Genomic DNA, 17526 nt, shown 5'->3' with positions numbered 1-17526 from the left:
TTGTCTTTGGTAGTGGCTTTGTATATTGGGAGGCTAATATCCATCGCACCCTCTCTGGAGATGCGTCCATGAGGTCATTCAATACTGCCAGGAATATCTGCTGTTTGTCTGGGTTGTCTACAGTCAGAAGTTGGCCAAACTGGAAGCTAATATTCAGAGCTTGATAGGAAATTTTTTAAGGCTTTCTCCCATAAACTAAAATGGAATTATATACCCAGAGGGAAAGAAAAACTTTCTGAAGACTTTTATGGAAGGATTCACTAAAGCACTCCAAAGACAAAGCTCTAAATCTAGAACATAGAAATCTTGATTTTCATCTTGGTTGAAGATCTCCCTGATTTAAAGAAGTAAATTGAAGATAATGTTAGATGGGTGGGTCAACATATGATGCCATTCAAGTTTCAACCCAATTCCTTGAAAAATTAAAAACAACTGTACTAGTCTTATAAATCTAGCCTTTTACAAGAACAGAAATACAGCTCTTGCAGCAATTCAAAGTCCATCTATCTTAAAAAAAAAAAAAGTCCCAAAACCTCCCCTACTCATCTCCAAAGTCTTACAGATATTGTAAAAGATCTGAATTTAGGAAACAAAAGACCTTCTGGGAGGAGCTTGTATTTTTTTTCCCTTGTCCCTTTGAGATGTAAATGTTCTACCTTGTTTTCTCCAGGACATCGTATATGCAGATTTCAGAGAGGTAATTCCTGTCAGAAGGGAAAAAGGAAACAAAAAACTATTTGGAACTTCGGTGAATGCAAAATCTTAAATGCCTTTTCCACAAATAATAAAAAGCTTTAGCCATCTGAGAAGGTAACTTTAATTTATTCCAACTTCCAGAAATGTGATTTGGATCCAACTGTTATTTTATTAACTGGTGAGTTTTGCATTATAATTTCTGTCTCATGGCTAGAATATTACAGCAAAAGCTATAAGATCTCTGTATCTGTTTGTGTTTATTGTAAATGTGTGATATTTTTCAACCTCTATATGGTATTGTCAAAATTAATTTGCAAAAAGGCTCTATTTAATTGGTTAAAAGAAAAATAAGCATTTATCAAATTAAGTATTCTAGAACTCTCAGAAATAAAGAAGCTTAATGCAAATGGTCTTCAAGGTCATGTGATCTAGGATAAATTATTACTAAATAAAAGTTAGTTTAAGTTTGTTGGTTTAATTAAAATAGGTATGTCTTAAAAGTCATCAGCATTAAATATGATACAGACATACAACTTTTAATCTACTTGGGTTTACTAGTCAAATAAGTTCATGTTATTTCTGTTACAAAATTTGTCAACAATGAAGATAACTTATTTGTTTACCTGTTTACTGTCTTGAGAAATTAGATGACTAATTAAACATTACTAATCAAAACATAACCGTTAAAACTAATTTAAACATAACTGTTGAGAACAAGTGAACAAATATGTATTGGTCATGGTTTGCATGCTTCTCACTAGGTAGAAGCTTTTTCCTATGGACAAGCAACTGCCTTTTTTTAACAAAGAAATTATTTAAAAACACCACGCTTACATGGGGCACCCCCACCATTTTTCACAGTGACCACAGAACTCATTTTACTGACCAGATAATCCAGTAACTCTGCAGAGTATTTTCTGTGTTACAGAGGCTGCATTACCCATATCATCCTCAATCTTCAGGACTAGTAGGAACAACTAATGGCATCACTAAAACCCAATTGGGAAAATTTTGTGAGACTGAAGCTTCCCTGGACCAAAATGCTGTCACTGGTCCTTTTAAATCTAAGGTCCTTAGCTTTTGAAAAGCATAAGCTCACTCCCTATGAAATAATAACTGGAAGGCCCATGCATTTTCCTCATTTCCCATACCCTGATCCTCAAATTGCCCAGCAGGACCTATTAAAATATTGCCAGTCACCTATTCTCTATCCCCAGAAACATCTTTCACGAGTTAAAAATATACTGAGTAAGAATACAACCTGACTCCCCTCATAACCTACTTTATGGAGAATGTGTCTACTGGAAAAGACACCAACTAAAGGACTCCCTCTCCCCTCACTGGAAAGGAACTTTTCCAGTACTGCTCACCAATTCCTGTGTACTCAAACTTGAAAACATACACATATGACCCCGGATTCATCTGTCACAACTTAAAAGAATCACAGGATCTGAATAGCCCAGTAAAGCCACTGCAGTCTCAAACTGAAATTCTCCCAGTGGCCAGAAGCAGGGACATCTGATGAAGACAGCTATCCCAAGACAACAGACCAGGCTTGTATACCTCCACTGTTTTCTTTTACTATGAAAAATTACTATGGTGGGGAAGTGGGGAATCAGACTCCTCTATTTATGTTTTGTGCTCCCGTTTGCTCTTTTCTCTTGCTCCCTGACCTGAAGAGATAATGTCTTTATCCATGTCTTCCCAGGCAAATGCCAAAGGAGGTAAACTTTCAGACTGCTGGATCTGCCATCTAAAACTTCGACCTGTCCATGATGTTGGAGACTCCCTGGTCCTTCCTCTAATGATTTTTCTTCTATCTCTGGTGCCACCATAAATGACACCCAAATTCCCTTCGATGTCAGCTACTGAGTTAAATTTTTGCAGCCAGGTTTCCCAGTGACTTGCTTCTCTCTTTCTCTGCTTATGAATGTGCTTCCCCAATAAGACACAAATATCTATGCAAGCCAGATTACATTTGCACCCCCAGATTATTATGATTATCTAAATCAGATATGACCTCAATCACACACACATAAAAATGTCAGCAGCAGCCATCTTTGCAAGAAATTTAGAAGAATTTTTATGTCAGGCTAAAGTATTTACTTCCTAAATGTACTGAAAACCTAACTGACCCCAGGCTTAAATGAGCATATGTAACCATCCCTGTAAATGAATCCATTAACAATGCCACTTGAGCAGTAGTTTGTGCCCTGACAAGGTTTATCTTTGTCCATGGTGATTGTCACTCTCCTTGGGTCTATGAATGCCTAGATAGCTTACATGTAACCAGGTAATCTTTCTTAGGTTACCTAATTGTACCATCTAACTATCTACAATCAAACTGAGACATATCATTGGTCAATTCCCCTGAATTTACATCATCAGATTAGAAAGGATTTATGAGAAAGCATTCAGGATTTAGGATTTGCTTCCTTTGGCAGATTCCCTACTTCCCTGGTTAGGAGCGAGTATGAATGAGGCTATAATCAGAAAAGTCTTTTTAACCCTTGGAAACATCACCACCACCACCACTGCTAAGGCCATAGTTGCCCAATAAAATCCCTTAGACTAGCTAAATTGTCCTTGTCAATAGGGTAGTCTTTGACTATCTCTTAGCTGAACAAGGAAGTGTCTGTGCTATAGACAACACACTTATACTTGGATTAATACTTCTAGGGAAGTGGAGGTGTAATTATCTAAAATCTGGGAATAAATCCATTGGTTGCAAGTCCAATCTGACTCATCTTGGAACTGTTATTTACTCAGCTGGTTACCAACAGTACTGGGCTCATAGTTCATATCTAAACTACAGTTTGGTCTTTCTATATGTCATTTTGTGATATTTAAAGTACTCAGCTGTTGTCTAGTCAGCCTCTGTAAAAATAACAAAACTGATAAACTGTTGCTTAACCAGTGCTTCAAATTGACATCTACCATCTATAATCTTGACAAAGTCTCCCTGCCTTGACCCTCCACTTAGACCCAATATAAAGAAGTCATTCAAGTGTAGACTTTTGAAATTATTAGTAACCCTCAAAACTTCTTTCATCCTGAAGAAAGGTGTCCAATCATAGTATGGTGAAGAAAAATAAACAAAATGAATCACTAGTCAAAAAGTGAGGTCCATGCAGAGGAAACAGCTAGTGATATATTAGGTGATCAGTACCTTGCAATGGGGACTTGATAAAAAAGGGAAAATGTAGAACCAAACTAAAATGCAGTCACTTACGGCAGGGATGAAAAGGAGATAGCAAACACAGACTCATAAAGGAAAATTAACCTGACCTTACAGGAATTTACAGCTTTCTCAGAAATCAGCAGAATACACTAGCTAATTTCCAAACGTCAACTCTATTTATACTACCTTGTTCCCCTGAGTAAGCTACTCTGATCCAAATATGCAGAATTTGGTTTTTGACTTCCTGTTGTCCAAGTGAGGACAATGAAATTCACTTGTCATCCACTCCTCCATGAGACAAGATGCCTGAGGATGGCCCTGCTCAGCTCCAAGGGATATGAACTCCATACAATGATTTGATCAAAAAAGGAGGAAAACAATACCTGGAGACATGGTTGATCAGCAAAGCTTTCTGCGAAAGACTGTGATCAAGAGAGAGAAATATGAAAGGATTTCAATCTAAAATGTAACTGGAAGACGGATAATCTCACAAATGTGACCTCAGAAGAACAGAACCTCAGGACTGATAAGCTGATTTCCATAAATGCCTAATTTACAGAAGTCCAAGACTTCTGACCAATGAATATCTACCAAGTATTGCTGCCCATCCTCAAACCAGTGAACTTATTGCTTAGAGTTGGGCTGGATTTCTCCTTCTTTACACTCCTTCCGAATAAATATAGCTCACCCCGAACACAATGGACTTACATGTAGTTTGTTATAGCATGTGTTTCCTGAATTGCAATTCCTCTGCTATTCCTGAATAAATACAATTTTTGGTAATGTAAGCTTGCCTCAGTTTACTTCTTTATTTATGTTGACACTGTAAACATCATAAATTTGGCCAGAAATATAAAACTACAGATTCAAGAATCTGAAGGAGACCCAAATAAGATAAATCCAAATTATTCCATGACAGGACACATAATAATTAAACTTGTAAATATTAAGACAAAAAATATCTTGAAAGTAAGCAATGAAAAAAGACACCTTACTGACAGGGGAAAACATTAAAATGACAGTGGAATTCCTTTCAAAAATGATGAAACCCAAAAGAAAGTGGAACAATATATTTCAAGTATTGAGTAAAAAAAAAAAGATTTTCAACAGAAATTCTATGATAAGTGAAAATGTCCTTCCAAAATGAAAGGGAAATCAATATATTGTTAAATGATGGAAAATGAAGAGACTGAGTCATAGGCAGATTTATCCTAGAAGAATAAATAAAGGAAATTCTGTAAACAGAAAGGAAAGAAGAGGAGGAAACCTGAAATTTCAGGAAGGAAGAAGACAGTAAGGAAAACTATCAGTAATAAAATAAGTTTCCCTTATCCCATTGATTTTTCTAAATTATGTTTAATGTTACAAGCAAAGTCATAACACTGCTTAATGTTCTTCTAAATGTATGCAGAGGAAATATTCAGGAAACTATATATGTGAGAGAGCTAAGTAACATAAAAGTTGTTAGTGCCTACACATCAACAGAATTAGTACAACAATGAACACAATAGACTGCTGCAATATATACTATATATATATATATATAGTAATACATAGTATAAAATGTTTTATGTAATATAATGGTATGTATTATTCATTGTATTTTGCTATTATATATACGATATAGTATATATACACTGTATATACGTTATACAAATATATATATATATGTGTGTGTGTGTATATATATTACATGATATTATATATAGAAAACCCTAAAAGGTCCACACAGAAACTACTAGAACTAATTGAAGAATTCAGCAAGGTAGCAGGTTACAAGATTAACATTTAAAAATCAGTTGCACTTCTTTACACTAACAATGAATCAATAGGAAAAGAAAGTAAAACAAAAAAATCCCCTTTAAAATAGCACCCGAAGTAATACAGTAACTAGGAATAAATCTAACCAAGAAGGTGAAAGAATTATACACAGAAAACTGTAAAACACTGATGAAGGAAATTAAAGAAGAATTTAAAAAATGGAAAGATATCCCATGCTCCTGAATTGGAAGAAACAACATTGTTAAAATGGTCACAATGCCCAAGGCAATCTACAGATTTAATGCAATCCCTATCAAATTACCCAGGACATACTGCACAGAACTAGAACAAATCATAATAAAGTTTATATGGAATCAAAAAACACCTAGAATTGCCAAAGCATTACTGAAGAAAAAGAAAGAGGCTGGCAGAATAACACTCCCAGACTTCAGACAATACTATAGAGCTACAGGAATCAAAACAGCATGGTACTGGTACAAAAAACAGACATATAGACCAATGGAACAGAATAGAGAGCCCAGAAACGAACCCACAAATTTTGGTCAACTCATTTTTGACAAGGGAGGCAAGAATATACAGTGGAATAACGACAGTCTCTTTAGCAAATGGTGTTGGGAAAACTGCACAGCAGCATGTAAAGCAATGAAGCTAGAACACTCCCTTACACCATACACAAAAATAAACTCAAAATGGATCAAAGACTTAAACATAAAACAAGATACAATAAATCTCCTAGAAGAAAATAATAGGCAAAACATTATCTGACATACATCTCAAAGATGTTCTCCTAGGGAAGTCTACCCAAGCAATAGAAATAAAAGCAAGAATAAACAAATGGGACCTAATGAAACTTACAAGCTTCTGCACAGCAAAGGAAACCATAAGTTAAACAAAACAACCTATGGAATGGGAGAAAATTTTTGCAAATGATGAAACTGACAAAGGCTTGATCTCCAGAATATATAGCAGCTCATACAACTTAATAATAATAAAAAAAAGCCCAGTCCAAAAATGGGCAGAAGACCTAAACAAGCAATTCTCAACAGAAGACATACAAATGATCAATAGGCACATAAAAAATGCTCCATATCAGTAATTATCAGAGAAATGCAAATCAAAACTAAAATGACATATCATCTCACACGAGTCAGAATGGGCATCATTCAAAAATCCACAAATGACAAATGATGGAGAGGCTGTGGAGAAAAGGGAACCCTCCTACACTGCCGGTGGGACTGCAGGTTGGTGCAGCCACTGTGGAAAACAGTATGGAGATTCCTCAAAAGACTAGGAATAGACTTACCCTATGACCCAGGATACCTGCTCCTCGGCATACAGCCAGAAGGAACCCTACTTCAAAAAGACACCTGCACCCCAATGTTCAAAGCAGCACTATTTACAATAGTCAAAACATGGAAACAGACTAAATATCCATCAACAGATAACTGGATAAAGAGGAAGCAGTATAGTTATACAATGGAATACTATTCAGCCATAAAAATGACAACATAACACCATTTGCATCAACACTGGTTGCATCAACACTGGTGTCCCTGGAGAATGTCATTCTAATTTAAGTAAGCCAGGAAAAGAAAACTACCATATGAGATCGCTCATATGTGGAATCTAAAAAAAAAAATACAAAACAGAAAGAGACTCATAGACATAGAATACAAACTTGTGGTTGCCAAGGGTGCAGGGGGGGTGGGAAGGGACAGACTGGGATTTCAAAATGTAGAATAGATGAACAAGATTATACTGTCTAGCACAGGGAAATATATACAAGATCTTGTGGTAGCTCACAGCGAAAAAAAATGTGACAATGAATATATGTATGTTCATGTATAACTGGAATGCTTATTTCTATTGGTATTTAGAAGTTTTCTAAAAAGAAAATAATAAAGTAATTTCCTTGCAGGAAACAAACAAATTAATTGAAATGATACTGGAATTTAAAAAACCCACTAGTGTTAATCCTGCCTCTCCCTTTATTCTTGCCTCATCTTCTCTTTTACCTAAACAGCCTAACCCAGACACTTTTTTCTCTCTTCTGTTAGTTCTGCCTCCTGCTGCTTCCTTTCCTGCAATAAAGGAGGTACTTGCCTTCCTCTCCCTTTGCCTTTAAGACATAAATGTTCTACTTGATCTAAGGCATTTTGTTCTGTGATCTGAAATCTTGCTCTCTGCCATCCCGAAGGTACACATATGGTGTACATTTGGAAGCCAGTTAAATAGACTGAGATTATGAGCAGTCTTTTTGTCTGGCTGTGGCAACTCTTAGGGAAATGCATCATAAGGGGTCCCAGCCCATAAGGGGCCTTTGTCATCTCAACTTTTGCTGCATCACTTCCACAAGTCCTTTATTTTCTTAGACTATTTTGATGAGTAAACATTCTTTACCTTGTGAAGCCTTGCACACTCTTGTGAGGATATCTCTTGCATCTTACTGGTTTGAGTTGCTATTAAGATATTATTCATGAATGGCCAGACAAGGGACCCTGTAAATTGGAGAAACTTCTAAATTGATACATTTTAAAAGAGTTATCATTATAAACAGCTGTTATATTAGTACAAATGGAAAGACTAAATTATAAAGTAGATATAAAAAATTATATTGGCTAACCTTAAGGACTTCCTTAATTTAAAACAAACAAACAACAATTTTAAAAAAGGGAAGCCTTATCTGTTGTGGTCTTGGCTTTTTACAAATGGGTCTTACAAATGCTAATAAAAAATTAGATTAATTAATGTTAATTAGGTTAACAGGAATTGAAGAAGATGAGGGGAAAGTCAATAGGCTTCTTCCCAACAAGGTGGACATTATAAATGGACTTGTCCCAGTAGAATGGAAATCTCTAGATGGTTATTAAAAATGGGATAAATAAAATAGACGTTAGTGGGATTAAAACAAAGCTTTTGATACAACACTACCTAAGGTTGGATGGACCAAAGGAACTCCCTGTCAGTCTCCTCAACATTAAAGGGCCCTAAACAAGTCTGCTCTATTTATCCAAGTTCAAAAAATATATTTGAAAGCCCAGAAAAAAATCACACTGAGATACCTGACCAGTAATTGCTTGGGGCAAAAGTTAGGTCAACTAATCAAATTTAAGACTGACAAAAGGGCCTCAGTCCCTTAGCTCGACCCCTTACTATATTCATATAAAAACAGATAAAATGGCCCAGGGATAAAAGAAAAGTGTCTGGGATTCCTTGTAGGAGTAAGACTTGTTGATGGGGTTTTAATGGAAACTAAAATTAAAAGTATAAGAGTTGACAGAAGTGAATAACAGTTTATAAAATTGGTATATTTAAAATGGGCTTTATGTAAGATGGATACATGTGTTTTGCCTAATTATATTATAGTATGGACATTATGTCTCAATAGGCACTGCTTCTCCTGCCTGGTATTATATGACAGGGCATATAAATCTTCCTCTCAGATGATATTAATTAAACATATAAAAGGAAACCAGTAGGGTTACCTGAGCCCACAGAGTATGAAATAAAAACTGGGAGATAATATTCAGAGGCTACTAAAAGAAATAATGGAAGTATTTTTACCCCCAGGGTAAATTACTCTGAGTTTAACTTGTACACTCAGAAAGAGAGCCTTTGTTAAATGCCTGGTACAAATTTTTGAAAGCATGATAAAATTAACCTTAAACTTTTAAAATATAGAACTCTTGATTCCCAGTTTAACTGGAAATCTCACTGATATTTAAAAAGGTAAATTAAAGAAAGTATATTTGGGTAAATCAATCTTCAATATCATTTAGGGGCAGATCAGTTCTTTGGGGGAATTAAAAGCAAAGGTCTTTGTATTGTATATCTTTTACAAGTCAGAAATGTAAATACAGCCCACAATGACCTAAGACTAAGCCTAATTAGCTCAGTCAGGTAGAATCTGAAACCAAAAGTGGTAAAAAAGGAGGAAAAGTGCTTTTTAAACTTAAACTGCTGAAAAAGCTTCCTCACCCAAAGTCTAATTCACAGCCTCCATAAGGACTTATCAAGGATAAACACAAATTTCAAAAGTCTTTTCCACAGATAGTAAAAAGCTTTAGTCACCTGAGCAATTCAACTTGACTTACTACAACTATTATTTATAAACTAGCAAGATTATATTGCAATACATGATTCATGATTAAGTTTTAAAATGAAGCTATGAAATCTCCTGTTATGCCTGTTTATATGTCTGTGTGTACGTTATACATGTGCTATGTCTCTTCTTTCTGATATTATGAAAATTAAATTTATAAAGAGCTGTTTAATAGACTTAAAAGTAAGCACTTACATATTATTTTTAATGTAACAGAAACTAACCTAAATGAATTGCAAGTTCACATGATCTGGGAAAAAATCAATGTTAAATTAACATTTGGTATTAAAATTCAAGTTTGTTGGTTGAATTAATACAGCTATGTCTTACTTTTATTGAACTTAGGCTTACTAAAAGTCAAATAAGGTCATATTATCTCTGTTATAAAATTTATCAGGAAGAAAAAGAGCTTTGGATGGCGATTTTGGCTTACTTGGAATAATTATATTTTATGATATGCCTATTTAAAAATAGCTTCTTCAGATTTTTGGTAACTTGCAACTTTACAGTTATGCTAAGTTAAATGATAAAAATTTACTAAATACCTACCTAGATCATTCCAAAATTAAGTAAGATACTAAAACATTAATTACTGAACAAAGGCTTCCTTTTACAGAGAAAAAAATATATTTAAAACTAAGAATAAAAATGTTTGGTATCATATTTTGTTTTTCGTTGTGAGCTACCACAAGATCATGTATATATTTCCCTGTGCTACACAGTATAATCTTGTTTATCTATTCTGCATATGCCTGTCAGTATCTACAAATTTTGAAATCCCAGTCTGTCCCTTCCCACCCCCCACCCCTTAAAAAAAAAAGTTTAGTATCACACTGAACATTTTTCTATAAAAAGCACTGTTTAGAAATTATAAATAATATTTATAAGTTTGTCAATCTATAGAATGCTAAACTAAAAGTTCATAATGGCTTACTTCTCAGTTTTCACCAGAAATTAAGGTTTTTAAAGTTAAGAGTTCTATTGATATATGTACCTAAAACTACTAAAATTAATAAGGAAAACATATGTGTACAAAAGGAAAAGGGTATAAAGAATGGAAGTGAATTTTGTTAAAAGAAAGTAATTTTGTCCTGGAAAGATGAAAAAAGGAAAAAGCATAGGACAAACTCTGGAAGTAAAAGAAGTTATAGAAGGTTTGTGGAAAAGGAACCCTGAAAACAGAGTTTGTGCATGGTCATGATGGCTAAGATTAAAACAAAATTTAATTGAATAAACAAATTTAAATAATAAAAGTAAGCTGTTACAAAACTAGAATTTGTTTTTCTCTCTGTGTTAAGAGAACCAAGTTTTCTTGGAATACTGATCTGCTTTTGGTAACAGATTGACAAGTTTTTGTACCTTTTAAATAATCTGTTGTAACTTTCTGTATTTTCCTTTAAAATATTTTATTGTCACTTTGGTTAAGTGAATAAGTATTTTTTACAGTGACCTATGATTCTATCTGAACAAGTGTTTTAAAATCTTTTAACATCTTGACAAAACTTCCCAAGTCTAATTCTAAATGAAGTTCTTTTAATCTCTAGATAATTTTGGGATGCTTCAAAGGGCCCTGAAATATTCCAAAGTGAGTTATTAAATTAATTAGGTTTATTTGGTATGTTAAATTACATGGGAAATATTGAGAAGTAAGTGGTGAAAAGCCTTCTTAGGTTATATTGTATGGGTAAATGTCATTAATACAGATATTCCAAAAATTATATGAAATTTATAAAAAAAACCTAGTATGCATTGCTATAATATGTCTTAATTCTATTATCTTAAAATGTTGTATGCCACAGAAACAGCCAAGTTTCATTGTCAACTGCATTGTCATTATATCTTTAACCAAACATTATTAAGTCCTTTGTAGTTTATAGGCAGTCGTTGTTTTACTCTGATCCTTAAACAAATGAAGATCTTCATGAAGATCCATTAAAAGAACTTTCTGACAAATATGTTTCCAATGACTTTTATATAATACAACTGAACTAGGTAAAAGATTCCAAAACTCCAAAGGAAAACCTGAAAACCTGATCTGGCTTCATCCAGATCAACAGGAATTAATTACACGGGTCTGAAAAAACTGGTAAATATGATTTATAATTTTATGACTTTTTCTTTAAAGTATTACTGATTTTTAATCTTCATCTTCTGGAACATGTTTCCTCTTATGCTAATTATGAATAACAGGGAAAATCAGATTTCTGCCTTAAGTGAGGTCTCCTAGTCTTGGTGATCTTTTATGGAGCTGGATTGGTTCTGGAAACTCATGGCTTAAATCCCTACTGATGACTTTATTAATGTTAGTAGCTGTATTACTTATATCATGTCTATTATATAAGATTATTGTCTTTTGCATCCCCCAATGTGCAACCAGGTCTCCAACAAAATTAATGATGGCTAAATGTCTTGAGACAATTGATCACATATATACCTCTCTATAAAATTAACTGCAATAGTGCAACTCTAGATATGGGAAGAAATAAAAAGGGAAGAACATTTCTTGGACAATAGACTAGTAAAACAGATGACCTGGAGATTTTGGTTATTAACAGGGAGTAATCCAGACATAAATAGCCTATCACTGAGATCTTGGTCTGATGCAGGAATGAGACCTCCTAGTGCTATGGGACAGATTGGTCATGAAATGGCTCCCAAACCTTGGATGGGACTTTGTGACCAACAGGGGGCACTACAAACAAAGAATGTTGCCTGCCATTCCAGCAAACAAAGAATGCCATCTACCATTCCAGTTCTACAAGGATCAAGCCATTAGCCAAGACAGTCTCTGATCAACTGTGCACCCTGAAGGGAATTCAGGATGGAGAAAACTAGGAAGCTTTCTGTGCTTTGGATACTGACCCTAGATAGTTAAGATGCATATCTAAGGAATCATTTCAATTAACCCAAGTTCTTGCATCTTCCCATACATAGAAAAGCACTAATATCATTAAATTGAGATGTCTCTTCTTTGTGATCAGCAATAATCTTCTGATGTTTGACTACATGATTTTTCCAGCAAAAAAATCTAATAGATATCCTGGATCCTCCCTTACCTCTTCAGAGCAGTTCCTCAGAGCTATCTGAAAGGCAGTATCCCAGGTTACAATCCTCAGTAATATCCCTGGATAAAACATAACTTGCAACTTTTAAGTTGTAAATTTTCTTTGGTTAACAAAAATAATAAAGATCATTGTGAAAGGAAATGAAATAGAGATTTAAAAGTCAATAGAAAAGATCGATAAAACTAAGGGCTGATTCTTCGAAAAGATAAATAAAATTGACAAGTCTTTAGATAGGTTCATTGAGATAAAAAGAGAAGTCTGATAAATACAATCCAAAAAAAAAAAAAAAGAGAGAGAAGAAATAATGGATACCACAAAATAAAGTAATTACAAGAGAATGTTATAAACAGCTATATGCCAACTAGCTAGACAACACAAAAATGGACAAATTTTTGGAGTCATACATGCTTTAAATACTGAATCATGAAGAAACAGAAAATCTGAATATAACAATCACTAGCAAAGAGAAGGAAATAGGAATCAACTCCCTACCCCTCAAAAAAGCCCAGGACCAGACACTTTCACAGGTGAATTCTAGTAAACATTCAAAGGAGATTTACTACCTACCTTCCTGAAACTTTTCCAAAAAAAAACTGAAGAGGAGGAAACACTTCCTAACTCATTTTAAGAGGTCAACATAACATTGATATCAAAACCAAATACAACACAAAAATGGAAGTTACAGGCTAATATCTCTGATTAACATAGATTCAATATTCATAAAAATATATTAACAAATCAAATACAACAATGTATTATAAGCATCATGCACCATGATCAAATCGGATTTATTCCAGGAATGCAAGGATGGTTAGAGGGAACAAATCAATCAACACAATACACCATTGGAGAAAAGGGAACCCTCCTACACTGTTGGTGGGAATGTATGTTAGTGCAGCCACTGAGGAAAACAGTATGGAGGTTCCTTAATAAACTGAAAATAGAGTTGACATATGATCCAGCAATCCCACTCTTCGGCATATATCCAGAAAAGATGAAAACTCTACTTCAAAAATATACATGCACTCCAATGTTCATAGCAGCACTATTTACAAGAACCAAGACATGGAAGCAATCTAAATGCCCACTGACAGATGAATGGACAAAGAAGATGTTGTGTGCGTGCGCACGCACACACACATACACACACACTCAGGACTATTACACAGCCATAAAAAAGAATGAAATTATGCCATTTGCAGCAACATGGATGGACCTAAAAATTATCACACTAAGTGATGTAAGTCAGACAAAGATAAATGTCATATGATATCACCTATATGGGCAATCTAAAAAGGTGATACAAATGAACTTAGTTATAAAACTGAAATAGACTCACAGACATATAAAACAAATTTATGGTTACAAAAGGGGGAAGGAGAGGAAGAAATTAAAAGTTTGGAATTAAGAGATACAAAAACAGATAAACCATAAGGTCCTACTGTACAGGACAAGGCACTATATTGAATATATTGTAATAAACCTATAATGGAAAAGAATCTGAAAAAGAATATATATATATATATATATATATATATATATATGTATAACTGAATCACTTTGCTGTAATCTGAAACTAACATTGTAAATCAACTACAATTAAAAAATACATTACACCATTTTCAAAAAATGAAGAATAAAAAACATTCAACCATCTCAACAGTGAAGATAAATTATTTGATAAGATTAATACCCATTTACAATAAAAACTCTCAATAAAGTGGGTATACAAGGACTGTACCTCAATTTAATGAAGACCATAAATGACAAACTCATAGCTAACATCATATGCAATGGTGAAAAAGTGAAAGTTATCGCTCTAAGATTAGGAACAAGGCAAAGAGGCCCACTCTCACCACTCTTAATCAGCATAGTATTGGAAGTCTTAGCCAGAGCAATTAGGCAAGTAAAATAAATAAATAAAAAGCATCCAAATTGGAAAGGAAGAAGTAAAACTGTTCATTATTTACAGATAATACAATTTTATTTACAGAAAACTCTTAAGATTCCACTAAAAATCTATTAGAAATAATGAAAGAATACAGTGAAATTGCAGGGTATAAAACCAATATACAAATGCCTGCTGTCTTTCTATAAACTAATAATAAGCTAGTAAAAAGTGAAATAAACAATATCATTTACAAGTGTAACAAAAAGAATAAAATACTTAGGAATAAATTTAACCTCAGAGGTAAAGGACATACAACTCAAAATTATAAGGCACTGTTGAATGCAACTGAAGAAGGCACAACAAAATGGAAAGATAACCTATGCTCATGGATTGGAAGAATTAACATTGTTAAAATGTCCATATTATGTAATGCAACATACAGATTCAAGGAAATTTCTATCAAAATCCCAAGGACATTTTTCACAGAAAGAACTAAAAATTCTAAAATTTGTGTGGAAATCCAAAAGATCTCTAACAGCCAAAGCGATCTTGAGGGGAAAAAAAGAACTCATCTGGATTTGTCACTCTCCCTGATTTCAAACCATATTACAAAGCTCTACTAATCAAACCAGCAAAGTATTGGCAGAGAAACAGGAGCATAGATCAGTGGAATAGAAATGACAGCCCAGAAATAAACCCACACATATATGGACAATTAATTTACTACAAAGGAGCAAAAACATACACATTGGAAAAAGTACAGTCTCTTCAATAAATGGTGTTGGGAAAACTAGACAGTCACATGCAAAAAAAAAATGAAACTATACCACTATCTTACACCATACATAAAACTCAACTCATTAATTAAACTTAAAACTAAGACCTGGAAACAAAATTCCTAAAAGAAAACACAGGCCTTATGATCTTTGATATAAAATTTGGCAAAAATCTTTCTGATTAAGTCTCCTCAGGCAAGAGAAACAAAAGCACAAATAAATAAATGGGACTACATCAAACTAAAAAGTTTTGCATAGTAAAGGTAAATTAACAAAACAAAAAGACTGCCTACTGAATGGGAGAAGATATTTGCAAATGATATAACCAATACGGGGTTAATACCAAAAGCATACAAAGAACTCATACAACTTAACATCCAAAAAAAGACAACTCAATTAAAAAATGAGCAGAGAACTTGAAAAGACATTTCTCCAAATAAGACATACAGATGGCTAACAGGCACATGAAAAGATGCTCAACATCACTAATCATCAGGGAAATGCAAATCAAAAACACAATGAGATATCACCTTAAACCTGTAAGAATGACTATTATCCAAAAGGAAACAAATAATAGGTGTTGCCAAGGGTGTGGAAAAAGAAAATATCTGTGCTCTGTTTTTTGGGGAATGTAAATTAATGCAACTACTATGGAAAACAGAATGGGGATTCCTTTAAAAATAAGAATATAAGTACCATATGATCCAGCTATCCCAGTTTTGCATTTTATCCAAGGAATATGAAAACACACTTTCAGAAAGATATATGCAATCCTATATTCATTGCAGCACTATTTATAATAGCCAAGATATGGAAACAGTCTAAGTGCCTATGAACTGATGAACGGATAAAGAAGATATGAGATACACATAAACAAACACACACAGACACACACAATGGAATACTACTCAACCATAAAAAGATGAAATCTTGCCAACTGCAAAAACCTAGATGGACCTTCAGGGTATTATGCCAAGAGAAATAAGAATCACTCATATGGAAAAAGAAAAACACTATATGATTTCACTCATATACTCATATATGGAATACAAAAAAACCAATCAAAGAGCAAGATAAATGAAAAACAAAACAAAACAAAAGTACGTAAATACAGAATGGTTAACAATAGGGCAAGCTGTAGTACATACAGAAGTAGGAATGTAATGTATACCTGAAACTCACATAATGTTATAAACTAACGTAATCTCAATAAAAATAAATAACTTTTAAAAATATGGCCCAACTATCTGTAGTCTACAACAAAACCACTTCAAATATAGGCAAGTTGAAAGTAAAAGGATGGAAAAAGGTATAACATGGAAACATTACTGAAAGGAAAGCTGGAGTGCCTGTGTTTGATGTCAGATGAAGTAGATATCAGAGCAAATAAAATACCAGAGACAAAAAGGAAAATGATGTAGTTGTAACAAGGTCAATTCACCAATAAGACACAGCAACACTAAATGTCAATGCACAAAAAAAACAGAGCTACAAACTATGGGAAAGAAATAAGAGATCTCAAATGAGAAATAGACAAAACCACAAGTATAACTGGAGAGTTCAATATATCTCTCACAAGTGAGATAGAATATAAGCAAGATTATAGAAGACTGCAAAAAATCTTATCAACCAACAAGAATTAGTTCATATGTATTTAGAACACTACACTCAAAAACAAGACTGCAAATTCTTTTGAGGTGCCAATAAAAAATTTATCAAGGTATACCATATCTTAGCCCATAAACAAACTTCAAATTATTTAAAACTGAAATAATAATAATAATAATAATAATTTCATTTAATAATTCAAATAATAGGTAAACTGTGTTTACCAATCACAATGAAACCAAACTAGAAATAACAGATAACAAGAAAATACATAAACAATTGAACATTAAATAAGCTAGTTCATAATTCATGAGCCAAAAAGAAATCTCAAGGGAAATGAAAAATACATTGAACTGAATGAAAATAAAAATATATTACTAAAATTGGTAACACACAACTAAATCAGGCCCAAGAGAGAAATTTAC

The 17526-nt window shown here is 33.6% G+C and overlaps 1 long non-coding RNA gene across 2 annotated transcripts in view; it reads right to left on the bottom strand.

Moving 5' to 3' along the window:
* Window positions 1-17526, bottom strand: part of LOC140691972 (uncharacterized) — a 93877-nt gene continuing 76351 nt past the window's right edge. The window contains exons 3-5 of one of the 2 annotated variants that reach the window (XR_012067578.1): window positions 8060-8157; window positions 657-704; window positions 1-334 (exon numbers count right to left, since the gene is read on the bottom strand). This is a non-coding gene — a long non-coding RNA (uncharacterized lncRNA). Of the gene's footprint in view, window positions 335-621; window positions 705-8059; window positions 8158-17526 lie in introns of those variants that run through there. The other variant, XR_012067577.1, reaches the window with a different exon arrangement.

The sequence above is a fragment of the Vicugna pacos genome, chromosome X (assembly GCF_048564905.1).
Source record: "Vicugna pacos chromosome X, VicPac4, whole genome shotgun sequence".
In the NCBI taxonomy this organism is placed as follows: domain Eukaryota; kingdom Metazoa; phylum Chordata; class Mammalia; order Artiodactyla; family Camelidae; genus Vicugna; species Vicugna pacos.
Note: the sequence above shows the minus strand (reverse complement) of the source record. Positions and strands in the feature narration are given on the sequence as shown.